Here is a 27,047-nt window from a genome sequence, read left to right on the forward strand (position 1 = left end):
CAGCAGCTTGGCACTGTAACAGCTCCAGAGCTGCTCTGTAAGGCAAGTAAAAGGGTGTGGGCCCTGCAGCACTACCTGTAGTTTGCATTGTGCATTGGAAGGCACAAAGTAAGCAGAGAGGAGGAGAAGTCAGGATAGTGCACAAGGGTATAAAAGGGAGGGGCTCAAGAAAAAAGAAGTGGAAACAGACAGCAAACTAGGCTGTAGAGAGACCTGAGACAAAGAGATCTGAATTATACGAAAGCCGACCAGGGGAAACACAAATTCTGCAGTCAAGTTTCCCACATTTGGGGAAATCGCAGGGGCAGCACACCCAGAGTGCAATGGGTGAGCCTTGCCCTGGGAAAAGCACCTTCATGATCATAGTATCTCACCTGGCAGGTAAGTAGGAGTTGGGCTAGAGCTGGGGAGGGTCGCTGCTCGGGCACATCCCTGTCAAGTGAAGGAGATCCAACTGAGGCAGCACAAGGGAACTCTCGAAAGAAGAACAAGGCTAGAGGAAGATCTGAGACAAAGAAATCTGACTTTTACCAGAGCTGACCAGAGGAAAACACAAACTCAGTCCCCCACTACAACAAATAATGCAGTCGAGTTTCCCACATTTGGGGAAATCACAGGGGTCAGCATGTCACAACTGAGGGCCTGAGCTGACGGGAGGCAGCCTCAGTTGTAGGGGCTGAGATGTACCGGAACCTGGGAGGTTGTATCAGACCCCTGGACATGTAAGTAACATGAATAATAACTGCCCGAAGGCGTGACCACGACAACTTGGATAAAAGTCAATGATGTTTATTATGACAACTCCGCAACACAGCAGCAGTAAAAGAAAACGTAAAAGTCAGCAAAGAATAAATACAGTTCCTGGGTACTACAGGATGGCAGGAGCCACAGGGCACTGGTAGTGTGAGATAGTTCTTATGATCTTCTAGATGGAAAGTCCTTACCAGGCCCGACTGTAGCAATGGAGATAACCCAGGATTGTGCCAGCTGGTGTTCCAGGAAAAGCTGGGTTGCTGAAGATAGAACAGCTGCTGTGGATACTGGCTGGAACCAGACTGTTGTTAGCACGGAGTGGATACTGGCTGGAACCAGTTAAATAATAAATGAACTTGGGAGCGATGAAATATGAACTGAAATGTAGAACTTGAGAGCGGAGAAATAATAATACCGGTGGAGAGTGGTAAAGTGTAGAAAGGACACCGGCCCTTTAAGGGAAGCTGTACTCTGCTGGAAGCTGAGCTGGAAGCAGGTAATGTTGTAGCTGGAAACAGATGAATCCACAATGGATTGGAGAGTCAGGCTACACCGCAGGTGGAATGCTGGTGCGGATCTCTATGGTGGAAGTCTTGAGACAGGAGCTGGAACCTGGAAGACAATCACAGGAGAGAGACAAACAGGAACTAGGTTTGACAACCAAAGCACTGACGCCTTCCTTGCTCAGGCACAGTGTATTTATACCTGCAGCAAGGAAGGGATTGGCTAGGCAATTATGCAGATTATCAATACTGAGAACAGATTGGTGGAAATGATCAGCTGACAGAATCCAAGATGGCTGCGCCCATGCAGACACTTGGAGGGAAGTTTGGTTTGTAATCCATGTGGTAATGAAAACAGTAATGGCGGCGCCGGCCACCGGAGACAGGAGGCGCCAGGCTGACAGATGCACATCCAACCACGCGGACACAGCGGAGGCCGCGGCTGACGTAATCGCCACTCAGACAATCTGCATGCAGAAGTTCAGGGACGGCGGCGGAGGCCGCGGGAGACGCCATGCCAGGTGTAATATGGCGTTTACTGTGACAGCGTCCCAGAGTGACAGGAGAGGATACAGGAATGTACAAATCAGGATAACAGATGGGATTCGGTCCTGGAGCGCTGAGCCAGCCTTAGGAGGCATCTGATGGGTAAGAAATGGCGTCCAGATACCCGGATCGTGACAGCACCCCCCCCTTTAGGAGTGGCCCCAGGACACTTCTTTGGCTTTTGAGGAAACTTGGAATGGAATCTCCGGACCAAGGCAGGAGCATGGACATCAGAAGCATTGGTCCATGAACGTTCCTCAGGACCATAACCCTTCCAGTCAATAAGATATTGTAGTTGACCGTAACGGTGACGTGAGTCCAGGATCTTGGCCACTTCATACTCAACGCCTCGTTGAGTTTGGACTTTCGGAGTTGGAGGAAGTGAGGAATGAAACCGATTCAAGATCAGCGGTTTCAACAGGGAAACATGGAATGTCCTGGGTATTTTTAAGAAGGGAGGCAACTGGAGTCTGTAAGCAACAGGATTGATGACTTGTTCAATCTTGAAAGGAGGACACATAGATGCGGAGGAAGGCCTCCAAGTCCTGATTCACCCTCTCGGTTTGACCATTGGTCTGAGGATGGTAAGCCGTGGAAAACTTTAGCTTGACTTGGAGGACTTGACATAAACTTCGCCAGAATTTGGCTGTGAATTGAACTCCTCGATCTGAGATAATTTCTTCAGGAAGACCGTGGAGTCGGAAGATCTCTTGTATGAATACTTGAACCAACTTGGAAGCTGACGGAAGACCGGTGAGAGGAATGAAGTGTGCCATCTTGGTGAACCGGTCAACTACCACCCAGATGGTATTGAACTTGTTGCACATGGGTAAGTCTGTAATGAAATCCATCGACAAGTGGGTCCATGGTCGACGGGGAACGGATAGTGGAACCAGTTGCCCCGCAGGCGACTGGCGGGATACTTTATGTTGGGCACACTTTGGGCAAGATGCAATAAACTCCAAGACGTCCTTTTTCAGAGTTGGCCACCAATAGGACCTAGAGATAAACTCCAGGGTTTTTTAGATACCTGTATGTCCGGCAAAACGGGAAGCATGGGCCCAATGCATGAGCTTCTTCCTTAGCATCGGCTTCACAAAACTTTTCCCTGATGGGGGCGTAGAGTCCATCCCTACCGTGGAGAATGCCAACGGATTTATAATAGGATGCTTGTCTGAAGACTCTGACTCATTTTCTTGCTCCCATGAGCGGGAAAGGGCATCGGCCTTGCGATTCTGAGAGCCCGGACAGAACTGGAGTTTAAAGTCGAACCTGGAAAAGAAAAGTGCCCATCTGGCCTGACGAGGGTTGAGACATTGTGCGCCCTTCAGGTATAAAAGGTTCTTGTGGTCTGTAAGTATGGTGATTGAATGAGAAGCTCCCTCCAACAGATACCTCCACTCTTCTAGAGCGAGCTTGATGGCTAGCAACTCCTGGTCGCCAATGGCATAGTTGCGCTCAGCTGGGGAGAACTTCCGGGAGAAGAAACTGCAAGGGTGTAAATGGCCATCTTTAGCCCTCTGAGATAACACCGCTCCTACTCCAACGGAGGAGGCATCCACCTCTAAGATGAAAGGAGAGTCGATGTCAGGCTGTTTCAGAACAGGCGCAGAGATGAACCTTTGTTTTAAAAGATGAAATGCTTGCATGGCTTCTTCAGACCACTTGGACGGGTTAGCACCCTTCTTAGTGAAAGCAGTAATAGGCGCCACAATGGTGGAAAAGTCTCGTATAAACTTTCGGTAATAGTTGGCGAACCCTAAGAACCTCTGGACCCCTTTGAGGGTTAAGGGTACCGGCCAATTTTGGATTGCTTGTAGTTTCTCAGGATCCATCTCTAGTCCGGAACCGGACACAATGTACCCTAGAAACGGAATGGACTTGACTTCAAAGACGCATTTTTCTAATTTACAATAGAGATGATTGACACGGAGACGGGACAGAACCTCTTTAACCCAAAAACGATGTTCCTCTAAATCGTTGGCAAAAATGAGGATATCGTCTAGATAGACCACGACATGACAGTATAGAATGTCTCTGAAGATCTCATTGACAAAATGCTGGAAGACAGCTGGAGCATTGCTCAATCCGAAGGGCATGACGAGGTACTCATAATGTCCGTCACGGGTGTTAAAGGCGGTCTTCCACTCGTCACCCTCACAGATCCGGATGAGATTGTATGCACCTCGCAAGTCCAGCTTTGTAAAGATGGTAGCTCCGCTAACTCTGTCAAAGAGCTCAGTAATCAGGGGTAAAGGATAACGGTTCTTGATGGTAATGTCGTTCAAACCTCTGTAGTCGATGCACGGCCGCAGACCACCATCTTTCTTTTTTACAAAAAAGAAGCCTGCGCCGGCTGGAGAAGAAGAAGGTCGAATGAACCCCTTTGCTAGGTTCTCTTTAATATATTCCTCCATAGAATGCGTCTCAGGCAGAGACAACGGATAAGTTCGGCCTCGAGGTGGAACCTTCCCTGGAACGAGATCAATCGGACAGTCCCATTCTCTATGAGGAGGAAGGATATCAGCAGAAGCTTTACTGAACACATCCGTGAAATCTTGATATGGAGGAGGTGGAACATCAAACGACCTGGGGGAGGAAGAACAGACAGGCAATACTTTAAACAAACATGTCTCAGCACAGGAGGAACCCCATGCCAGGATTTGCGTAGTCGTCCAATCAATTGTAGGATTGTGAAGACGGAGCCATGGAAGGCCCAGGACCACAGGATGTGTGGCTCTTGGAATCACTAAAAAAGAAATAAGTTCGGAATGAAGAACTCCCACTCTCAGACGAACTGGTAGAGTCCTTAAAGAAATAACTGCATCAAAAATTTTGCTGCCATCCACGGCAGTTAAAGAAATGGATGAAGGAAGTCTCTCGGTGGGTAGGGACCACCGTTTAACATAGGCTTCGGTAATAAAGTTCCCAGCTGCTCCGGAATCAAGGAGGGCAATGACGTTCCGATAACGTTGAGCAACTTGAAGCGAGACTGGGAGATTACAATCTTGAGGAGATGGAGAGGAGATCATTACTCCTAGCCGGCCCTCTCCTTGGCGAGCTAGGATTTGGAGTTTCCCGGACGTTTGGGACAGGCATTAATGGTGTGAGACGGAGCTGCACAATAGAGACAGAGAAACTCGGAGAGACGTCTTCGGCGCTCAGCAGGAGTTAAACGGGAACGGCCAAGTTGCATGGGCTCATCTTTAGATGGTGACAGTTGACGAGGAGGAGGAGCAGAAGATTTTGGAGCAGATGATCTTCCACGCTCAGTTGCTCTCTCTCTGAAACGTAAATCAACTTTCGTGCAGAGTGAGATTAGCTCATCTAACTTAGAAGGTAAGTCTCTGGTAGCTAACTCATCTTTAATACGCTCAGATAAGCCATGCCAGAATGCAGCATACAGGGCCTCGTCGTTCCATGCCAGTTCGGATGCCAGGATCTGGAACTGTATCAGATATTGTCCTACAGTACGTGACCCCTGGCGTAAACGGAGAATCTCGGATGAAGCTGAGGTTACCCGGCCTGGCTCGTCGAAGATGCGCCTGAATGTTGACACGAAGGCAGTGTAGGAAGATAGCTGGGTGTCGGACCTCTCCCATAACGGTGATGCCCAATCAAGGGCTGAGCCACTGAGAAGAGAAATAATGTAGGCAATTTTTGTACGGTCACTGGGAAAATTGCCAGGTTGTAGCTCAAACTGAATCTCACACTGGTTGAGAAATCCCCTGCAGAATCTTGGAGATCCGTCAAATTTTGCTGGCGTTGGAAGATGAAGACGTGGAGCAGAAATGGGTAAGGTGGGTGGGGTTATAGCTGGAGTCACTGTGGTTGACGCACCAGACGCGCCTGATCCACGGAGAGTTGTCTGAATCCCATCCAGCCGAGTAGAGAGATCCTGGAGACAGCGGATGATGTGGCCCTGTGCAGCCTCCTGATGTTCTAGTCGGGCTGCCAGTTCTTGCATCGGCCTGGCCGCTTGATCCTGGTCTCCGGCTGGATTCATTAGGTCAGTGCTTACTGTCACAACTGAGGGCCTGAGCTGACGGGAGGCAGCCTCAGTTGTAGGGGCTGAGATGTACCGGAACCTGGGAGGTTGTATCAGACCCCTGGACATGTAAGTAACATGAATAATAACTGCCCGAAGGCGTGACCACGACAACTTGGATAAAAGTCAATGATGTTTATTATGACAACTCCGCAACACAGCAGCAGTAAAAGAAAACGTAAAAGTCAGCAAAGAATAAATACAGTTCCTGGGTACTACAGGATGGCAGGAGCCACAGGGCACTGGTAGTGTGAGATAGTTCTTATGATCTTCTAGATGGAAAGTCCTTACCAGGCCCGACTGTAGCAATGGAGATAACCCAGGATTGTGCCAGCTGGTGTTCCAGGAAAAGCTGGGTTGCTGAAGATAAAACAGCTGCTGTGGATACTGGCTGGAACCAGACTGTTGTTAGCACGGAGTGGATACTGGCTGGAACCAGTTAAATAATAAATGAACTTGGGAGCGATGAAATATGAACTGAAATGTAGAACTTGAGAGCGGAGAAATAATAATACCGGTGGAGAGTGGTAAAGTGTAGAAAGGACACCGGCCCTTTAAGGGAAGCTGTACTCTGCTGGAAGCTGAGCTGGAAGCAGGTAATGTTGTAGCTGGAAACAGATGAATCCACAATGGATTGGAGAGTCAGGCTACACCGCAGGTGGAATGCTGGTGCGGATCTCTATGGTGGAAGTCTTGAGACAGGAGCTGGAACCTGGAAGACAATCACAGGAGAGAGACAAACAGGAACTAGGTTTGACAACCTAAGCACTGACGCCTTCCTTGCTCAGGCACAGTGTATTTATACCTGCAGCAAGGAAGGGATTGGCTAGGCAATTATGCAGATTATCAATACTGAGAACAGATTGGTGGAAATGATCAGCTGACAGAATCCAAGATGGCTGCGCCCATGCAGACACTTGGAGGGAAGTTTGGTTTGTAATCCATGTGGTAATGAAAACAGTAATGGCGGCGCCGGCCACCGGAGACAGGAGGCGCCAGGCTGACAGATGCACATCCAACCACGCGGACACAGCGGAGGCCGCGGCTGACGTAATCGCCACTCAGACACTCTGCATGCAGAAGTTCAGGGACGACGGCGGAGGCCGCGGGAGACGCCATGCCAGGTGTAATATGGCGTTTACTGTGACAGCGTCCCAGAGTGACAGGAGAGGATACAGGAATGTACACATCAGGATAACAGATGGGATCCGGTCCTGGAGCGCTGAGCCAGCCTTAGGAGGCATCTGATGGGTAAGAAATGGCGTCCAGATACCCGGATCGTGACACAGCATACCCAGAATGCAATGAATGAACCTCACCCTGGGAGAACAATCTTCATGACCATGGTATCTCCTATGCAAAATAAGTATGATTTGGGATAGGGCTGGGGAGGGCCGCTGCTCAGGCACATCTCTGTCAAGTAAAGGAGATTCAACTGAGGCAGCACAAGGGAACTCTCATCTGGGGACAACAACTGCAGGGAGAACACATATTTTCAGATGAACATGGGAGGGCAGAAGGCTGCCTAATACTGAAGCACCCCCAAACAACAAACCAAATGCAACAACTAGTGCAAGCATTCCTGGGGGAAGGCCTGCAGCAGATGGATTTGCATATGGTGATGTCATCCAAGCAGTGGGTCAAAGTTGGCTTCAACCCTCATCTGCATATGAAAAGAGAAAAGGGGCGTGCAGGGCATGGCGGCCTTTTGCGGCGCTTGGATGACCCCTAGTTCGCAATAAACACCTCCACCCTCCTTCGGTGTGGGGCTCATGTTGGCTATGCCCCAGGCCCTGAAGCATACAAGCTGATTTCTTGCAGCAGCTGGGCACTGTAACAGCTCTAGAGCTGCTCTGTACGGCAAGTAAAAGGGTGTGGGCCCTGCAGCACTACCTGTAGTTTGCATTGTGCATTGGAAGGCACAAAGTAAGCAGACGGGAGAAGTCAGGATAGTGCCCAATGGCATAGAAGGGAGCAGCTCAAGAAAAGAGAAGTGGAAACAGACAGAAAACTAGGCTGGAGAGAGACCTGAGACAAAGAGATCTGAATTATACGAGAGCCGACCAGGGGAAACACAAATTATGCAGTCAAGTTTCCCACATTTGGGGAAATCGCAGGAGCAGCACACCCAGAGTGCAATGGGTGAGCCTTGCCCTGGGAGAAGCACCTTCATGATCATAGTATCTCACCTGGCAGGTAAGTAGGATTTGGGCTAGAGCTGGGGAGGGTCACTGCTCGGGTACCCCCCTGTCAAGTGAAGGAGATCCAACTGAGGCAGCACAAGGGAACTCTCGAAAGAAGAACAAGGCTAGAGGAAGATCCGAGACAAAGAAATCTGACTTTTACCAGAGCTGACCAGAGGAAAGCACAAACACAGTCCCCCACTACCACAAATAATGCAGTCGAGTTTCCCACATTTGGGGAAATCACAGGGGTCAGCATACCCAATGCAATGAATGAACCTCACCCTGGGAAAACAATCTTCATGACCATGATATCGCCTATGCAAAATAAGTATGATTTGGGATAGGGCTGGGGAGGGCCGCTGCTCAGGCACATCTCTGTCAAGTAAAGGAGATTCAACTGAGGCAGCACAAGGGAACTCTCATCTGGGGACAACAACTGCAGGGAGAACACATATTTTCAGATGAACATGGGAGGGCAGAAGGCTGCCTAATACTGAAGCACCCCCAAACAACAAACCAAATGCAACAACTAGTGCAAGCATTCCTGGGGGAAGTTCTGCAGAAGACGGATTTGCTTACGGTGATGTCATCCAAGCAGTGGGTCAAAGTTGGCTTCAACCCTCGTCTGCATGTGAAAAGAGAAAAGGGGCGTGCAGGGCATGGCGGCCTTTTGCGGCGCTTGGATGACCCCTAGTCCGCATTAAACACCTCCACCCTCCTTCGGTGTGGGGCTCATGTTGGCTATGCCTCAGCCCCTGAAGCATTCAAGCTGATTTCTTGCAGTAGCTGGGCTCTGTAACAGCTCCAGAGCTGCTCTGTACGGCAAGTAAAAGGGTGTGGGCCCTGCAGCACTACCTGTAGTTTGCATTGTGCATTGGAAGGCACAAAGTAAGCAGACGGGAGAAGTAAGGATAGTGCGCAAGGGCATAGAAGGGAGCGGCTCAAAAAAAGAGAAGTGGAAACAGACAGCAAACTAGGCTGGAGAGAGACCTGAGACAAAGAGATCTGAATTATACGAGAACCGACCAGGGGAAACACAAATTATGCAGACAAGTTTCCCACATTTGGGGAAATCGCAGGAGCAGCACACCCAGAGTGCAATGGGTGAGCCTTGCCCTGGGAGAAGCACCTTCATGATCATAGTATCTCATAGTAGCGCTCCAGGACCGGATCCCATCTGTTATCCTGATGTGTACATTCCTGTATCCTCTCCTGTCACTCTGGGACGCTGTCACAGTAAACGCCATATTACACCTGGCATGGCGTCTCCCGCGGCCTCCGCCGCCGTCCCTGAACTTCTGCATGCAGAGTGTCTGAGTGGCGATTACGTCAGCCGCGGCCTCCGCTGTGTCCGCGTGGTTGGATGTGCATCTGTCAGCCTGGCGCCTCCTGTCTCCGGTGGCCGGCGCCGCCATTACTGTTTTCATTACCACATGGATTACAAACCAAACTTCCCTCCAAGTGTCTGCATGGGCGCAGCCATCTTGGATTCTGTCAGCTGATCATTTCCACCAATCTGTTCTCAGTATTGATAATCTGCATAATTGCCTAGCCAATCCCTTCCTTGCTGCAGGTATAAATACACTGTGCCTGAGCAAGGAAGGCGTCAGTGCTTAGGTTGTCAAACCTAGTTCCTGTTTGTCTCTCTCCTGTGATTGTCTTCCAGGTTCCAGCTCCTGTCTCAAGACTTCCACCATAGAGATCCGCACCAGCATTCCACCTGCGGTGTAGCCTGACTCTCCAATCCATTGTGGATTCATCTGTTTCCAGCTACAACATTACCTGCTTCCAGCTCAGCTTCCAGCAGAGTACAGCTTCCCTTAAAGGGCCGGTGTCCTTTCTACACTTTACCACTCTCCACCGGTATTATTATTTCTCCGCTCTCAAGTTCTACATTTCAGTTCATATTTCATCGCTCCCAAGTTCATTTATTATTTAACTGGTTCCAGCCAGTATCCACTCCGTGCTAACAACAGTCTGGTTCCAGCCAGTATCCACAGCAGCTGTTTTATCTTCAGCAACCCAGCTTTTCCTGGAACACCAGCTGGCACAATCCTGGGTTATCTCCATTGCTACAGTCGGGCCTGGTAAGGACTTTCCATCTAGAAGATCATAAGAACTATCTCACACTACCAGTGCCCTGTGGCTCCTGCCATCCTGTAGTACCCAGGAACTGTATTTATTCTTTGCTGACTTTTACGTTTTCTTTTACTGCTGCTGTGTTGCGGAGTTGTCATAATAAACATCATTGACTTTTATCCAAGTTGTCGTGGTCACGCCTTCGGGCAGTTATTATTCATGTTACTTACATGTCCAGGGGTCTGATACAACCTCCCAGGTTCCGGTACATCTCAGCCCCTACAACTGAGGCTGCCTCCCGTCAGCTCAGGCCCTCAGTTGTGACAGTAAGCACTGACCTAATGAATCCAGCCGGAGACCAGGATCAAGCGGCCAGGCCGATGCAAGAACTGGCAGCCCGACTAGAACATCAGGAGGCTGCACAGGGCCACATCATCCGCTGTCTCCAGGATCTCTCTACTCGGCTGGATGGGATTCAGACAACTCTCCGTGGATCAGGCGCGTCTGGTGCGTCAACCACAGTGACTCCAGCTATAACCCCACCCACCTTACCCATTTCTGCTCCACGTCTTCATCTTCCAACGCCAGCAAAATTTGACGGATCTCCAAGATTCTGCAGGGGATTTCTCAACCAGTGTGAGATTCAGTTTGAGCTACAACCTGGCAATTTTCCCAGTGACCGTACAAAAATTGCCTACATTATTTCTCTTCTCAGTGGCTCAGCCCTTGATTGGGCATCACCGTTATGGGAGAGGTCCGACACCCAGCTATCTTCCTACACTGCCTTCGTGTCAACATTCAGGCGCATCTTCGACGAGCCAGGCCGGGTAACCTCAGCTTCATCCGAGATTCTCCGTTTACGCCAGGGGTCACGTACTGTAGGACAATATCTGATACAGTTCCAGATCCTGGCATCCGAACTGGCATGGAACGACGAGGCCCTGTATGCTGCATTCTGGCATGGCTTATCTGAGCGTATTAAAGATGAGTTAGCTACCAGAGACTTACCTTCTAAGTTAGATGAGCTAATCTCACTCTGCACGAAAGTTGATTTACGTTTCAGAGAGAGAGCAACTGAGCGTGGAAGATCATCTGCTCCAAAATCTTCTGCTCCTCCTCCTCGTCAACTGTCACCATCTAAAGATGAGCCCATGCAACTTGGCCGTTCCCGTTTAACTCCTGCTGAGCGCCGAAGACGTCTCTCCGAGTTTCTCTGTCTCTATTGTGCAGCTCCGTCTCACACCATTAATGCCTGTCCCAAACGTCCGGGAAACTCCAAATCCTAGCTCGCCAAGGAGAGGGCCGGCTAGGAGTAATGATCTCCTCTCCATCTCCTCAAGATTGTAATCTCCCAGTCTCGCTTCAAGTTGCTCAACGTTATCGGAACGTCATTGCCCTCCTTGATTCCGGAGCAGCTGGGAACTTTATTACCGAAGCCTATGTTAAACGGTGGTCCCTACCCACCGAGAGACTTCCTTCATCCATTTCTTTAACTGCCGTGGATGGCAGCAAAATTTTTGATGCAGTTATTTCTTTAAGGACTCTACCAGTTCGTCTGAGAGTGGGAGTTCTTCATTCCGAACTTATTTCTTTTTTAGTGATTCCAAGAGCCACACATCCTGTGGTCCTGGGCCTTCCATGGCTCCGTCTTCACAATCCTACAATTGATTGGACGACTACGCAAATCCTGGCATGGGGTTCCTCCTGTGCTGAGACATGTTTGTTTAAAGTATTGCCTGTCTGTTCTTCCTCCCCCAGGTCGTTTGATGTTCCACCTCCTCCATATCAAGATTTCACGGATGTGTTCAGTAAAGCTTCTGCTGATATCCTTCCTCCTCATAGAGAATGGGACTGTCCGATTGATCTCGTTCCAGGGAAGGTTCCACCTCGAGGCCGAACTTATCCGTTGTCTCTGCCTGAGACGCATTCTATGGAGGAATATATTAAAGAGAACCTAGCAAAGGGGTTCATTCGACCTTCTTCTTCTCCAGCCGGCGCAGGCTTCTTTTTTGTAAAAAAGAAAGATGGTGGTCTGCGGCCGTGCATCGACTACAGAGGTTTGAACGACATTACCATCAAGAACCGTTATCCTTTACCCCTGATTACTGAGCTCTTTGACAGAGTTAGCGGAGCTACCATCTTTACAAAGCTGGACTTGCGAGGTGCATACAATCTCATCCGGATCTGTGAGGGTGACGAGTGGAAGACCGCCTTTAACACCCGTGACGGACATTATGAGTACCTCGTCATGCCCTTCGGATTGAGCAATGCTCCAGCTGTCTTCCAGCATTTTGTCAATGAGATCTTCAGAGACATTCTATACTGTCATGTCGTGGTCTATCTAGACGATATCCTCATTTTTGCCAACGATTTAGAGGAACATCGTTTTTGGGTTAAAGAGGTTCTGTCCCGTCTCCGTGTCAATCATCTCTATTGTAAATTAGAAAAATGCGTCTTTGAAGTCAAGTCCATTCCGTTTCTAGGGTACATTGTGTCCGGTTCCGGACTAGAGATGGATCCTGAGAAACTACAAGCAATCCAAAATTGGCCGGTACCCTTAACCCTCAAAGGGGTCCAGAGGTTCTTAGGGTTCGCCAACTATTACCGAAAGTTTATACGAGACTTTTCCACCATTGTGGCGCCTATTACTGCTTTCACTAAGAAGGGTGCTAACCCGTCCAAGTGGTCTGAAGAAGCCATGCAAGCATTTCATCTTTTAAAACAAAGGTTCATCTCTGCGCCTGTTCTGAAACAGCCTGACATCGACTCTCCTTTCATCTTAGAGGTGGATGCCTCCTCCGTTGGAGTAGGAGCGGTGTTATCTCAGAGGGCTAAAGATGGCCATTTACACCCTTGCAGTTTCTTCTCCCGGAAGTTCTCCCCAGCTGAGCGCAACTATGCCATTGGCGACCAGGAGTTGCTAGCCATCAAGCTCGCTCTAGAAGAGTGGAGGTATCTGTTGGAGGGAGCTTCTCATTCAATCACCATACTTACAGACCACAAGAACCTTTTATACCTGAAGGGCGCACAATGTCTCAACCCTCGTCAGGCCAGATGGGCACTTTTCTTTTCCAGGTTCGACTTTAAACTCCAGTTCTGTCCGGGCTCTCAGAATCGCAAGGCCGATGCCCTTTCCCGCTCATGGGAGCAAGAAAATGAGTCAGAGTCTTCAGACAAGCATCCTATTATAAATCCGTTGGCATTCTCCACGGTAGGGATGGACTCTACGCCCCCATCAGGGAAAAGTTTTGTGAAGCCGATGCTAAGGAAGAAGCTCATGCATTGGGCCCATGCTTCCCGTTTTGCCGGACATACAGGTATCTAAAAAACCCTGGAGTTTATCTCTAGGTCCTATTGGTGGCCAACTCTGAAAAAGGACGTCTTGGAGTTTATTGCATCTTGCCCAAAGTGTGCCCAACATAAAGTATCCCGCCAGTCGCCTGCGGGGCAACTGGTTCCACTATCCGTTCCCCGTCGACCATGGACCCACTTGTCGATGGATTTCATTACAGACTTACCCATGTGCAACAAGTTCAATACCATCTGGGTGGTAGTTGACCGGTTCACCAAGATGGCACACTTCATTCCTCTCACCGGTCTTCCGTCAGCTTCCAAGTTGGTTCAAGTATTCATACAAGAGATCTTCCGACTCCACGGTCTTCCTGAAGAAATTATCTCAGATCGAGGAGTTCAATTCACAGCCAAATTCTGGCGAAGTTTATGTCAAGTCCTCCAAGTCAAGCTAAAGTTTTCCACGGCTTACCATCCTCAGACCAATGGTCAAACCGAGAGGGTGAATCAGGACTTGGAGGCCTTCCTCCGCATCTATGTGTCCTCCTTTCAAGATTGAACAAGTCATCAATCCTGTTGCTTACAGACTCCAGTTGCCTCCCTTCTTAAAAATACCCAGGACATTCCATGTTTCCCTGTTGAAACCGCTGATCTTGAATCGGTTTCATTCCTCACTTCCTCCAACTCCGAAAGTCCAAACTCAACGAGGCGTTGAGTATGAAGTGGCCAAGATCCTGGACTCACGTCACCGTTACGGTCAACTACAATATCTTATTGACTGGAAGGGTTATGGTCCTGAGGAACGTTCATGGACCAATGCTTCTGATGTCCATGCTCCTGCCTTGGTCCGGAGATTCCATTCCAAGTTTCCTCAAAAGCCAAAGAAGTGTCCTGGGGCCACTCCTAAAGGGGGGGGTGCTGTCACGATCCGGGTATCTGGACGCCATTTCTTACCCATCAGATGCCTCCTAAGGCTGGCTCAGCGCTCCAGGACCGAATCCCATCTGTTATCCTGATTTGTACATTCCTGTATCCTCTCCTGTCACTCTGGGACGCTGTCACAGTAAACGCCATATTACACCTGGCATGGCGTCTCCCGCGGCCTCCGCCGCCGTCCCTGAACTTCTGCATGCAGATTGTCTGAGTGGCGATTACGTCAGCCGCGGCCTCCGCTGTGTCCACGTGGTTGGATGTGCATCTGTCAGCCTGGCGCCTCCTGTCTCCGGTGGCCGGCGCCGCCATTACTGTTTTCATTACCACATGGATTACAAACCAAACTTCCCTCCAAGTGTCTGCATGGGCGCAGCCATCTTGGATTCTGTCAGCTGATCATTTCCACCAATCTGTTCTCAGTATTGATAATCTGCATAATTGCCTAGCCAATCCCTTCCTTGCTGCAGGTATAAATACACTGTGCCTGAGCAAGGAAGGCGTCAGTGCTTTGGTTGTCAAACCTAGTTCCTGTTTGTCTCTCTCCTGTGATTGTCTTCCAGGTTCCAGCTCCTGTCTCAAGACTTCCACCATAGAGATCCGCACCAGCATTCCACCTGCGGTGTAGCCTGACTCTCCAATCCATTGTGGATTCATCTGTTTCCAGCTACAACATTACCTGCTTCCAGCTCAGCTTCCAGCAGAGTACAGCTTCCCTTAAAGGGCCGGTGTCCTTTCTACACTTTACCACTCTCCACCGGTATTATTATTTCTCCGCTCTCAAGTTCTACATTTCAGTTCATATTTCATCGCTCCCAAGTTCATTTATTATTTAACTGGTTCCAGCCAGTATCCACTCCGTGCTAACAACAGTCTGGTTCCAGCCAGTATCCACAGCAGCTGTTCTATCTTCAGCAACCCAGCTTTTCCTGGAACACCAGCTGGCACAATCCTGGGTTATCTCCATTGCTACAGTCGGGCCTGGTAAGGACTTTCCATCTAGAAGATCATAAGAACTATCTCACACTACCAGTGCCCTGTGGCTCCTGCCATCCTGTAGTACCCAGGAACTGTATTTATTCTTTGCTGACTTTTACGTTTTCTTTTACTGCTGCTGTGTTGCGGAGTTGTCATAATAAACATCATTGACTTTTATCCAAGTTGTCGTGGTCACGCCTTCGGGCAGTTATTATTCATGTTACTTACATGTCCAGGGGTCTGATACAACCTCCCAGGTTCCGGTACATCTCAGCCCCTACAACTGAGGCTGCCTCCCGTCAGCTCAGGCCCTCAGTTGTGACATGCTGACCCCTGTGATTTCCCCAAATGTGGGAAACTCGACTGCATTATTTGTTGTAGTGGGGGACTGTGTTTGTGTTTTCCTCTGGTCAGCTCTGGTAAAAGTCAGATTTCTTTGTCTCAGATCTTCCTCTAGCCTTGTTCTTCTTTCGAGAGTTCCCTTGTGCTGCCTCAGTTGGATCTCCTTCACTTGACAGGGATGTGCCCGAGCAGCGACCCTCCCCAGCTCTAGCCCAACTCCTACTTACCTGCCAGGTGAGATACTATGATCATGAAGGTGCTTTTCCCAGGGCAAGGCTCACCCATTGCACTCTGGGTGTGCTGCCCCTGCGATTTCCCCAAATGTGGGAAACTTGACTGCAGAATTTGTGTTTCCCCTGGTCGGCTTTCGTATAATTCAGATCTCTTTGTCTCAGGTCTCTCTACAGCCTAGTTTGCTGTCTGTTTCCACTTCTTTTTTCTTGAGCCCCTCCCTTTTATACCCTTGTGCACTATCCTGACTTCTCCTCCTCTCTGCTTACTTTGTGCCTTCCAATGCACAATGCAAACTACAGGTAGTGCTGCAGGGCCCACACCCTTTTACTTGCCTTACAGAGCAGCTCTGGAGCTGTTACAGTGCCAAGCTGCTGCAAGAAATCAGCTTGAATGCTTCAGGGGCTGGGGCATGGCCAACATGAGACCAACACCGAAGGAGGGTGGGGGTGTTTAATGCAAACTAAGGGTCATCCAAGCGCCGCAAAAGGCCGCCATGCCCTGCACACCCCTTTACTCTTTTCATATGCAGATGAGGGTTGAAGCCAACTTTGACCCACTGCTTGGATGACATCACCATATGCAAATCCATCTGCGGCAGGCCTTCCCCCAGGAATGCTTGCACTAGTTGTTGCATTTGGTTTGTTGTTTGGGGGTGCTTCAGTATTAGGCAGCCTTCTGCCCTCCCATGTTCATCTGAAAATATGTGTTCTCCCTGCAGTTGTTGTCCCCAGATGAGAGTTCCCTTGTGCTGCCTCAGTTGAATCTCCTTTACTTGACAGAGATGTGCCTGAGCAGCGGCCCTCCCCAGCCCTATCCCAAATCATACTTATTTTGCATAGGAGATACCATGGTCATGAAGATTATTCTCCCAGGGTGAGGTTCATTCATTGCATTCTGGGTATGCTGACCCCTGTGATTTCCCCAAATGTGGGTAACTCGACTGCATTATTTGTGGTAGTGGGGGACTGTGTTTGTGTTTTCCTCTGGTCAGCTCTGGTAAAAGTCAGATTTCTTTGTTTCAGATCTTCCTCTAGCCTTGTTCTTCTTTCGAGAGTTCCCTTGTGCTGCCTCAGTTGGATCTCCTTCACTTGACAGGGGGGTGCCCGAGCAGCGACCCTCCCCAGCTCAAGCCCAACTCCTACTTACCTGCCAGGTGAGATACTATGATCATGAAGGTGCTTCTCCCAGGGCAAGGCTCACCCATTGCACTCTGGGTGTGCTGCCCCTGCGATTTCCCCAAATGTGGGAAACTTGACTGCATAATTTGTGTTTCCCCTGGTCGGCTCTCGTATAATTCAGATCTCTTTGTCTCAGGTCTCTCTCCAGCCTAGTTTGCTGTCTGTTTCCACTTCTTTTTTCTTGAGCCCCTCCCTTTTATACCCTTGTGTACTATCCTGACTTCTCCTCCTGTCTGCTTACTTTGTGCCTTCCAATGCACAATGCAAACTACACACCCTTTTACTTGCCTTACAGAGCAGCTCTGGAGCTGTTACAGTGCCAAGCTGCTGTAAGAAATCAGCTTGAATGCTTCAGGGGCTGGGGCATTGTCAACATGAGCCCCACACAGTAGGAGGGTGGGGGTGTTTAATGCGAACTAAGGGTCATCCAAGCGCCACAAAAGGCCGCCATGCCCTGCATACCCCTTTTCTCTTTTCATATGCAGATGAGGGTTCCAGCCAACTTTGGCCCACTGCTTGGATGACATCACCGTATGCAAATCCGTCTTCTGCAGAACTTCCCCCAGGAATGCTTGTACTAGTTGTTGCATTTGGTTTGTTGTTTGGGGTGCTTCAGTATTAGGCAGCCTTCTGCCCTCCCATGTTCATCTGAAAATATGTGTTCTCCCTGCAGTTGTTGTCCCCAGATGAGAGTTCCCTTGTGCTGCCTCAGTTGAATCTCCTATACTTGACAGAGATGTGCCTGAGCAGCGGCCCTCCCCAGCCCTATCCCAAATCATACTTATTTTGCATAGGCGATACCATGGTCATGAAGATTGTTCTCCCAGGGTGAGGTTCATTCATTGCATTCTGGGTATGCTGACCCCTGTGATTTCCCCAAATGTGGGAAACTCGACTGCATTATTTGTGGTAGTGGGGGACTGTGTTTGTGCTTTCCTCTGGTCAGCTCTGGTAAAAGTCAGATTTCTTTGTCTCAGATCTTCCTCTAGCGTTGTTCTTCTTTCGAGAGTTCCCTTGTGCTGCCTCAGTTGGATCTCCTTCACTTGACAGGGGGTGCCCGAGCAGCAATCCTCCACAGCTCTGGCCCAACTCCTACTTACCTGCCAGGTGAGATACTATGATCTTCACTGTTAGGGCAATCAGGATGTGGAATTCCCTGCCAGGGAAGGTGGTAATGGCGGACTCTGTAATTGGATTTAAAAAAGGAATGGATACATTTCTGAATGAAAAAGCTATCCAAGGTTATAATACTTAAAATATCAACATGGTTAATCCGGGGGTAACATGAGTTGTAGTAGCTAACTTGTCATAAAACATTATTCAGCAAGTATGTAGAATCATCACAACTTAAAACAGGTTGAACACGATGGGCAATTTGCCTCTATTCAACCTCAAAAACTATGTTACTATATGTTACTCTATTACTATGTTACTGTAGTATACAGAACACCACAATGCAATGAGCAGTGATAGTGAGCACTGATGAGGATACTAGAACTGACACTGAGCAGCAAGATGCAGCACTGGACTATTAGTAATGTACTGTAGTATGCTGAGCACAACAATGCAGCACAAGACAATGAGCAGTGATACTGAGCACTGATGAGGATACTACTGAGAACTGACACTGAGCAGGAGAGACACACTACTAGTATTACTGAGCAGCAATAAGTATCCACTGATACTGAGCACTGATATTGAGATTTCCACTGAGAGAACATAGTCACGTCCTCTCCGCTCTCTCTTCAATGCACGAGTAAAAATGGCGGCAACGCGCAGCTCTTTATATGGAATCCGAATCTCGCGAGAATCCGACAGCGGGATGATGACATTTTCCCTTGTTCAGGTTTTCCGAGTCAGGCGGGAACAACCGAGCCTGCCTCGGACCAGTGTAAACCACGTGGAGTTCGTGGGGAATTCGGTTCTCGGAGAACCGAACCCGCTCCTCTCTACCTTATACCCATCAATTTTTTTTATTTTCAATCTAAGCCCCTGCAGTTTTCTGTAAGCATCTGGTTTGCTATGATGATCAACAAGTCACAAGGGCAAACACTCAGGGCTTGAGGCGTAGATCTTAGGACCAGCTGCTACAAGCATGGCAGAGGTGTCACTATCACTGGTGACACCCAGAGAGGTGGCGAGGGAGATTGTAATGCAGTGCGCGCAGATAAGCAGCGCAATGGTAAAATGGAGGCATGGTTTCATAGGTAGGGGCGTGGCCTGGTGGCCTGAATCTACATTTTGTTGCTCCGGGTGTCCCGGGAGTTGGGGGCTGCACCGGGGACTAGTGTGTGAGCGGTGCTGGCTCCTGCACAGTGACAGGGCATGGCCACTAGAGATGTGCACCGGAAATTTTTCGGGTTTTGTGTTTTGGTTTTGGGTTCGGTTCCGCGGCCGTGTTTTGGGTTCGAACGCGTTTTGGCTAAACCTCACCGAATTTTTTTTGTCGGATTCGGGTGTGTTTTGGATTCGGGTGTTTTTTTCAAAAAACCCTAAAAAACAGCTTAAATCATAGAATTTGGGAGTCATTTTGATCCCAAAGTATTATTAACCTCAATAACCATAATTTCCACTCATTTTCAGTCTATTCTTAACACCTCACACCTCACAATATTATTTTTAGTCCTAAAATTTGCACCGAGGTCGCTGGATGACTAAGCTCAGCGACCCAAGTGGCCGACACAAACACCTGGCCCATCTAGGAGTGGCACTGCAGTGTCACGCAGGATGGCCCTTCCAAAAAACACTCCCCAAACAGCACATGACGCAAAGAAAAAAAGAGGCGCAATGAGGTAGCTGTGTGACTAAGCTCAGCGACCCAAGTGGCCGACACAAACACCTGGCCCATCTAGGAGTGTCACTGCAGTGTCACGCAGGATGGCCCTTCCAAAAACACTCCCCAAACAGCACATGACGCAAAGAAAAAAAGAGGCGCAATGAGGTAGCTGTGTGACTAAGCTCAGCGACCCAAGTGGCCGACACAAACACCTGGCCCATCTAGGAGTGGCACTGCAGTGTCACGCAGGATGGCCCTTCCAAAAAACACTCCCCAAACAGCACATGACGCAAAGAAAAAAAGAGGCGCAATGAGGTAGCTGTGTGACTAAGCTCAGCGACCCAAGTGGCCGACACAAACACCTGGCCCATCTAGGAGTGGCACTGCAGTGTCACGCAGGATGGCCCTTCCAAAAAACACTCCCCAAACAGCACATGACGCAAAGAAAAATGAAAGAAAAAAGAGGTGCAAGATGGAATTGTCCTTGGGCCCTCCCACCCACCCTTATGTTGTATAAACAGGACATGCACACTTTAACCAACCCATCATTTCAGTGACAGGGTCTGCCACACGACTGTGACTGAAATGACGGGTTGGTTTGGACCCCCACCAAAAAAGAAGCAATTAATCTCTCCTTGCACAAACTGGCTCTACAGAGGCAAGATGTCCACCTCATCATCATCCTCCGATTCATCACCGTGTACATCCCCCTCCTCACAGATTATCAATTCGTCCCCACTGGAATCCACCATCTCAGCTCCCTGTGTACTTTGTGGAGGCAATTGCCGCTGGTCAATGTCTCCACGGAGCAATTGATTATAATTCATTTTAATGAACATCATCTTCTCCACATTTTCTGGAAGTAACCTCGTACGCCGATTGCTGACAAGGTGAGCGGCGGCACTAAACACTCTTTCGGAGTACACACTTGTGGGAGGGCAACTTAGGTAGAATAAAGCCAGTTTGTGCAAGGGCCTCCAAATTGCCTCTTTTTCCTGCCAGTATACGTACGGACTGTCTGACGTGCCTATTTGGATGCGGTCACTCATATAATCCTCCACCATTCTTTCAATGGTGAGAGAATCATATGCAGTGACAGTAGACGACATGTCCGTAATCGTTGGCAGGTCCTTCAGTCCGGACCAGATGTCAGCATCAGCAGTCGCTCCAGACTGCCCTGCATCACCGCCAGCGGGTGGGGTCGGAATTCTGAGCCTTTTCCTCGCACCCCCAATTGCGGGAGAATGTGAAGGAGGAGCTGTTGACCGATCAAGTTCCACTTGACTTGATAATTTTCTCACCAGCAGGTCTTTGAACCCCTGCAGACTTGTGTCTGCCGGAAAGAGAGATACAACGTAGGTTTTAAATCTAGGATCGAGCACGGTGGCCAAAATGTAGTGCTCTGATTTCAACAGATTGACCACCCGTGAATCCTGGTTAAGCGAATGAAGGGCTCCATCCACAAGTCCCACATGCCTAGCGGAATCGCTCTGTCTTAGCTCCTCCTTCAATGTCTCCAGCTTCTTCTTGAAAAGCCTGATGACGGGAATGACCTGACTCAGGCTGGCAGTGTCTGAACTGACTTCACGTGTGGCAAGTTCAAAAGGTTTCAGAACCTTGCACAACGTTGAAATCATTCTCCACTGCGCTTGAGACAGGTGCATTCCACCTCCTATATCGTGGTCAGATGTATAGGCTTGAATGGCCTTTTGCTGCTCCTCCATCCTCTGAAGCTTATAGAGGGTTGAATTCCACCTCGTTACCACTTCTTGCTTCAGATGATGCCTAGATGGGCCAGGTGTTTGTGTCGGCCACTTGGGTTGCTGTGCTTAGTCACACAGCTACCTCATTACGCCTCTTTTTTTATTTGCGTCATGTGCTGTTTGGGGAGTGTTTTTTGGAAGGGCCATCCTGCGTGACACTGCAGTGACACTCCTAGATGGGCCAGGTGTTTGTGTCGGCCACTTGGGTCGCTGAGCTTAGTCACACAGCTACCTCATTGCGCCTCTTTTTTTCTTTGCGTCATGTGCTGTTTGGGGAGTGTTTTTTGGAAGGGCCATCCTGCGTGACACTGCAGTGCCACTCCTAGATGGGCCAGGTGTTTGTGTCGGCCACTTGGGTCGCTGAGCTTAGTCACACAGCTACCTCATTGCGCCTCTTTTTTTCTTTGCGTCATGTGCTGTTTGGGGAGTGTTTTTGGAAGGGCCATCCTGCGTGACACTGCAGTGCCACTCCTAGATGGGCCAGGTGTTTGTGTCGGCCACTTGGGTCGCTGAGCTTAGTCACACAGCTACCTCATTGCGCCTCTTTTTTTCTTTGCGTCATGTGCTGTTTGGGGAGTGTTTTTTGGAAGGGCCATCCTGCGTGACACTGCAGTGCCACGCCTAGATGGGCCAGGTGTTTGTGTCGGCCACTTGGGTCGCTGAGCTTAGTCATCCAGCGACCTCGGTGCAAATTTTAGGACTAAAAATAATATTGTGAGGTGTGAGGTGTTAAGAATAGACTGAAAATGAGTGGAAATTATGGTTATTGAGGTTAATAATACTTTGGGATCAAAATGACTCCCAAATTCTATGATTTAAGCTGTTTTTTAGGGTTTTTTGAAAAAAACACCCGAATCCAAAACACACCCGAATCCGACAAAAAAAATTCGGTGAGGTTTAGCCAAAACGCGTTCGAACCCAAAACACGGCCGCGGAACCGAACCCAAAACCAAAACACAAAACCCGAAAAATTTCCGGTGCACATCTCTAGTGGCCATGCCCTGTCACTGTGCAGGAGCCAGCACCGCTCACACACTAGTCCCCGGTGCAGCCCCCAACTCCCGGGACACCCGGAGCAACAAAATGTAGATTCAGGACAACAGGCCACGCCCCTACCTATGAAACCATGCCTCCTTTTTACCATTGCGCTGCTTATCTGCGCGCACTGCATTACAATCTCCCTCGCCACCTCTCTGGGTGTCACCAGTGATAGTGACACCTCTGCCATGCTTGTAGCAGCTGGTCCTAAGATCTACGCCTCAAGCCCTGAGTGTTTGCCCTTGTGACTTGTTGATCATCATAGCAAACCAGATGCTTACAGAAAACTGCAGGGGCTTAGATTGAAAATAAAAAAAATTGATGGGTATAAGGTAGAGAGGAGCGGGTTCGGTTCTCCGAGAACCGAATTCCCCACGAACTCCACGTGGTTTACACTGGTCCGAGGCAGGCTCGGTTGTTCCCGCCTGACTCGGAAAACCTGAACAAGGGAAAATGTCATCATCCCGCTGTCGGATTCTCGCGAGATTCGGATTCCATATAAAGAGCTGCGCGTTGCCGCCATTTTTACTCGTGCATTGAAGAGAGAGCGGAGAGGACGTGGCTATGTTCTCTCAGTGGAAATCTCAATATCAGTGCTCAGTATCAGTGGATACTTATTGCTGCTCAGTAATACTAGTAGTGTGTCTCTCCTGCTCAGTGTCAGTTCTCAGTAGTATCCTCATCAGTGCTCAGTATCACTGCTCATTGTCTTGTGCTGCATTGTTGTGCTCAGCATACTACAGTACATTACTAATAGTCCAGTGCTGCATCTTGCTGCTCAGTGTCAGTTCTAGTATCCTCATCAGTGCTCACTATCACTGCTCATTGCATTGTGGTGTTCTGTATACTACAGTAACATAGTAATATAGTAACATATAGTAACATAGTTTTTGAGGTTGAATAGAGGCAAATTGCCCATCGTGTTCAACCTGTTTTAAGTTGTGATGATTCTACATACTTGCTGAATAATGTTTTATGACAAGTTAGCTACTACAACTCATGTTACCCCCGGATTAACCATGTTGATATTTTAAGTATTATAACCTTGGATAGCTTTTTCATTCAGAAATGTATCCATTCCTTTTTTAAATCCAATTACAGAGTCCGCCATTACCACCTTCCCTGGCAGGGAATTCCACATCCTGATTGCCCTAACAGTGAAGATCATAGTATCTCACCTGGCAGGTAAGTAGGAGTTGGGCTAGAGCTGTGGAGGATTGCTGCTCGGGCACCCCCTGTCAAGTGAAGGAGATCCAACTGAGGCAGCACAAGGGAACTCTCGAAAGAAGAACAACGCTAGAGGAAGATCTGAGACAAAGAAATCTGACTTTTACCAGAGCTGACCAGAGGAAAGCACAAACACAGTCCCCCACTACCACAAATAATGCAGTCGAGTTTCCCACATTTGGGGAAATCACAGGGGTCAGCATACCCAGAATGCAATGAATGAACCTCACCCTGGGAGAAAAATCTTCATGACCATGGTATCGCCTATGCAAAATAAGTATGATTTGGGATAGGGCTGGGGAGGGCCGCTGCTCAGGCACATCTCTGTCAAGTATAGGAGATTCAACTGAGGCAGCACAAGGGAACTCTCATCTGGGGACAACAACTGCAGGGAGAACACATATTTTCAGATGAACATGGGAGGGCAGAAGGCTGCCTAATACTGAAGCACCCCAAACAACAAACCAAATGCAACAACTAGTACAAGCATTCCTGGGGGAAGTTCTGCAGAAGACGGATTTGCATACAGTGATGTCATCCAAGCAGTGGGCCAAAGTTGGCTGGAACCCTCATCTGCATATGAAAAGAGAAAAGGGGTATGCAGGGCATGGCGGCCTTTTGCGGCGCTTGGATGACCCTTAGTTCGCATTAAACACCCCCACCCTCCTACGGTGTGGGGCTCATGTTGACAATGCCCCAGCCCCTGAAGCATTCAAGCTGATTTCTTACAGCAGCTTGGCACTGTAACAGCTCCAGAGCTGCTCTGTAAGGCAAGTAAAGGGGTGTGTAGTTTGCATTGTGCATTGGAAGGCACAAAGTAAGCAGACAGGAGGAGAAGTCAGGATAGTACACAAGGGTATAAAAGGGAGGGGCTCAAGAAATAAGAAGTGGAAACAGACAGCAAACTAGGCTGGAGAGAGACCTGAGACAAAGAGATCTGAATTATACGAGAGCCGACCAGGGGAAACACAAATTATGCAGTCAAGTTTCCCACATTTGGGGAAATCGCAGGGGCAGCACACCCAGAGTGCAATGGGTGAGCCTTGCCCTGGGAGAAGCACCTTCATGTTCATAGTATCTCACCTGGCAGGTAAGTAGGAGTTGGGCTTGAGCTGGGGAGGGTCGCTGCTCGGGCACCCCCCTGTCAAGTGAAGGAGATCCAACTGAGGCAGCACAAGGGAACTCTCGAAAGAAGAACAAGGCTAGAGGAAGATCTGAAACAAAGAAATCTGACTTTTACCAGAGCTGACCAGAGGAAAACACAAACACAGTCCCCCACTACCACAAATAATGCAGTCGAGTTACCCACATTTGGGGAAATCACAGGGGTCAGCATACCCAGAATGCAATGAATGAACCTCACCCTTGGAGAATAATCTTCATGACCATGGTATCTCCTATGCAAAATAAGTATGATTTGGGATAGGGCTGGGGAGGGCCGCTGCTCAGGCACATCTCTGTCAAGTTAAGGAGATTCAACTGAGGCAGCACAAGGGAACTCTCATCTGGGGACAACAACTGCAGGGAGAACACATATTTTCAGATGAACATGGGAGGGCAGAAGGCTGCCTAATACTGAAGCACCCCCAAACAACAAACCAAATGCAACAACTAGTGCAAGCATTCCTGGGGGAAGGCCTGCCGCAGATGGATTTGCATATGGTGATGTCATCCAAGCATTGGGTCAAAGTTGGCTTCAACCCTCGTCTGCATATGAAAAGAGTAAAGGGGCGTGCAGGGCATGGCAGCCTTTTGCGGCGCTTGGATGACCCTTAGTTTGCATTAAACACCCCCACCCTCCTTCGGTGTTGGTCTCATGTTGGCCATGCCCCAGCCCCTGAAGCATTCAAGCTGATTTCTTGCAGCAGCTTGGCACTGTAACAGCTCCAGAGCTGCTCTGTAAGGCAAGTAAAAGGGTGTGGGCCCTGCAGCACTACCTGTAGTTTGCATTGTGCATTGGAAGGCACAAAGTAAGCAGAGAGGAGGAGAAGTCAGGATAGTGCACAAGGGTATAAAAGGGAGGGGCTCAAGAAAAAAGAAGTGGAAACAGACAGCAAACTAGGCTGGAGAGAGACCTGAGACAAAGAGATCTGAATTATACGAGAGCCGACCAGGGGAAACACAAATTCTGCAGTCAAGTTTCCCACATTTGGGGAAATCGCAGGGGCAGCACACCCAGAGTGCAATGGGTGAGCCTTGCCCTGGGAAAAGCACCTTCATGATCATAGTATCTCACCTGGCAGGTAAGTAGGAGTTGGGCTAGAGCTGGGGAGGGTCGCTGCTCGGGCACATCCCTGTCAAGTGAAGGAGATCCAACTGAGGCAGCACAAGGGAACTCTCGAAAAAAGAACAAGGCTAGAGGAAGATCTGAGACAAAGAAATCTGACTTTTACCAGAGCTGACCAGAGGAAAACACAAACACAGTCCCCCACTACAACAAATAATGCAGTCGAGTTTCCCACATTTGGGGAAATCACAGGGGTCAGCATGTCACAACTGAGGGCCTGAGCTGACGGGAGGCAGCCTCAGTTGTAGGGGCTGAGATGTACCGGAACCTGGGAGGTTGTATCAGACCCCTGGACATGTAAGTAACATGAATAATAACTGCCCGAAGGCGTGACCACGACAACTTGGATAAAAGTCAATGATGTTTATTATGACAACTCCGCAACACAGCAGCAGTAAAAGAAAACGTAAAAGTCAGCAAAGAATAAATACAGTTCCTGGGTACTACAGGATGGCAGGAGCCACAGGGCACTGGTAGTGTGAGATAGTTCTTATGATCTTCTAGATGGAAAGTCCTTACCAGGCCCGACTGTAGCAATGGAGATAACCCAGGATTGTGCCAGCTGGTGTTCCAGGAAAAGCTGGGTTGCTGAAGATAAAACAGCTGCTGTGGATACTGGCTGGAACCAGACTGTTGTTAGCACGGAGTGGATACTGGCTGGAACCAGTTAAATAATAAATGAACTTGGGAGCGATGAAATATGAACTGAAATGTAGAACTTGAGAGCGGAGAAATAATAATACCGGTGGAGAGTGGTAAAGTGTAGAAAGGACACCGGCCCTTTAAGGGAAGCTGTACTCTGCTGGAAGCTGAGCTGGAAGCAGATAATGTTGTAGCTGGAAACAGATGAATCCACAATGGATTGGAGAGTCAGGCTACACCGCAGGT

At 49.0% G+C, this 27,047-nt stretch overlaps 11 non-coding genes across 11 annotated transcripts; 4 read left to right on the plus strand and 7 right to left on the minus strand.

The window, feature by feature from the left end:
* Positions 1-226: 226 nt before the first annotated feature.
* Positions 227-389, minus strand: LOC135008217 (U1 spliceosomal RNA). Its single transcript, XR_010208028.1, has one exon. It is a non-coding gene; the product is annotated as a U1 spliceosomal RNA (small nuclear RNA).
* A 7,502-nt stretch (positions 390-7,891) lies between these two features.
* Positions 7,892-8,054, minus strand: LOC135008181 (U1 spliceosomal RNA). The gene has a single exon (XR_010207997.1). It is a non-coding gene; the product is annotated as a U1 spliceosomal RNA (small nuclear RNA).
* A 152-nt stretch (positions 8,055-8,206) lies between these two features.
* LOC135008085 (U1 spliceosomal RNA) lies at positions 8,207-8,368 on the minus strand. Its single transcript, XR_010207903.1, has one exon. It is a non-coding gene; the product is annotated as a U1 spliceosomal RNA (small nuclear RNA).
* A 7,507-nt stretch (positions 8,369-15,875) lies between these two features.
* LOC135008218 (U1 spliceosomal RNA) lies at positions 15,876-16,038 on the plus strand. Its single transcript, XR_010208029.1, has one exon. It is a non-coding gene; the product is annotated as a U1 spliceosomal RNA (small nuclear RNA).
* Positions 16,039-16,712: 674 nt separating this feature from the next.
* LOC135008059 (U1 spliceosomal RNA) lies at positions 16,713-16,876 on the plus strand. Its single transcript, XR_010207876.1, has one exon. It is a non-coding gene; the product is annotated as a U1 spliceosomal RNA (small nuclear RNA).
* A 152-nt stretch (positions 16,877-17,028) lies between these two features.
* Positions 17,029-17,191, plus strand: LOC135008134 (U1 spliceosomal RNA). The gene has a single exon (XR_010207950.1). It is a non-coding gene; the product is annotated as a U1 spliceosomal RNA (small nuclear RNA).
* Positions 17,192-17,845: 654 nt separating this feature from the next.
* Positions 17,846-18,009, plus strand: LOC135007990 (U1 spliceosomal RNA). Its single transcript, XR_010207809.1, has one exon. It is a non-coding gene; the product is annotated as a U1 spliceosomal RNA (small nuclear RNA).
* A 5,980-nt stretch (positions 18,010-23,989) lies between these two features.
* On the minus strand, positions 23,990-24,153 carry LOC135008031 (U1 spliceosomal RNA). Its single transcript, XR_010207850.1, has one exon. It is a non-coding gene; the product is annotated as a U1 spliceosomal RNA (small nuclear RNA).
* Positions 24,154-24,807: 654 nt separating this feature from the next.
* Positions 24,808-24,970, minus strand: LOC135008227 (U1 spliceosomal RNA). The gene has a single exon (XR_010208038.1). It is a non-coding gene; the product is annotated as a U1 spliceosomal RNA (small nuclear RNA).
* Positions 24,971-25,122: 152 nt separating this feature from the next.
* On the minus strand, positions 25,123-25,286 carry LOC135008084 (U1 spliceosomal RNA). The gene has a single exon (XR_010207902.1). It is a non-coding gene; the product is annotated as a U1 spliceosomal RNA (small nuclear RNA).
* A 674-nt stretch (positions 25,287-25,960) lies between these two features.
* On the minus strand, positions 25,961-26,123 carry LOC135008258 (U1 spliceosomal RNA). The gene has a single exon (XR_010208065.1). It is a non-coding gene; the product is annotated as a U1 spliceosomal RNA (small nuclear RNA).
* Between the last annotated feature and the right edge of the window lie 924 nt (positions 26,124-27,047).

The sequence above is a fragment of the Pseudophryne corroboree genome, unplaced genomic scaffold (genome assembly GCF_028390025.1).
Source record: "Pseudophryne corroboree isolate aPseCor3 unplaced genomic scaffold, aPseCor3.hap2 scaffold_222, whole genome shotgun sequence".
Classification (NCBI taxonomy): domain Eukaryota; kingdom Metazoa; phylum Chordata; class Amphibia; order Anura; family Myobatrachidae; genus Pseudophryne; species Pseudophryne corroboree.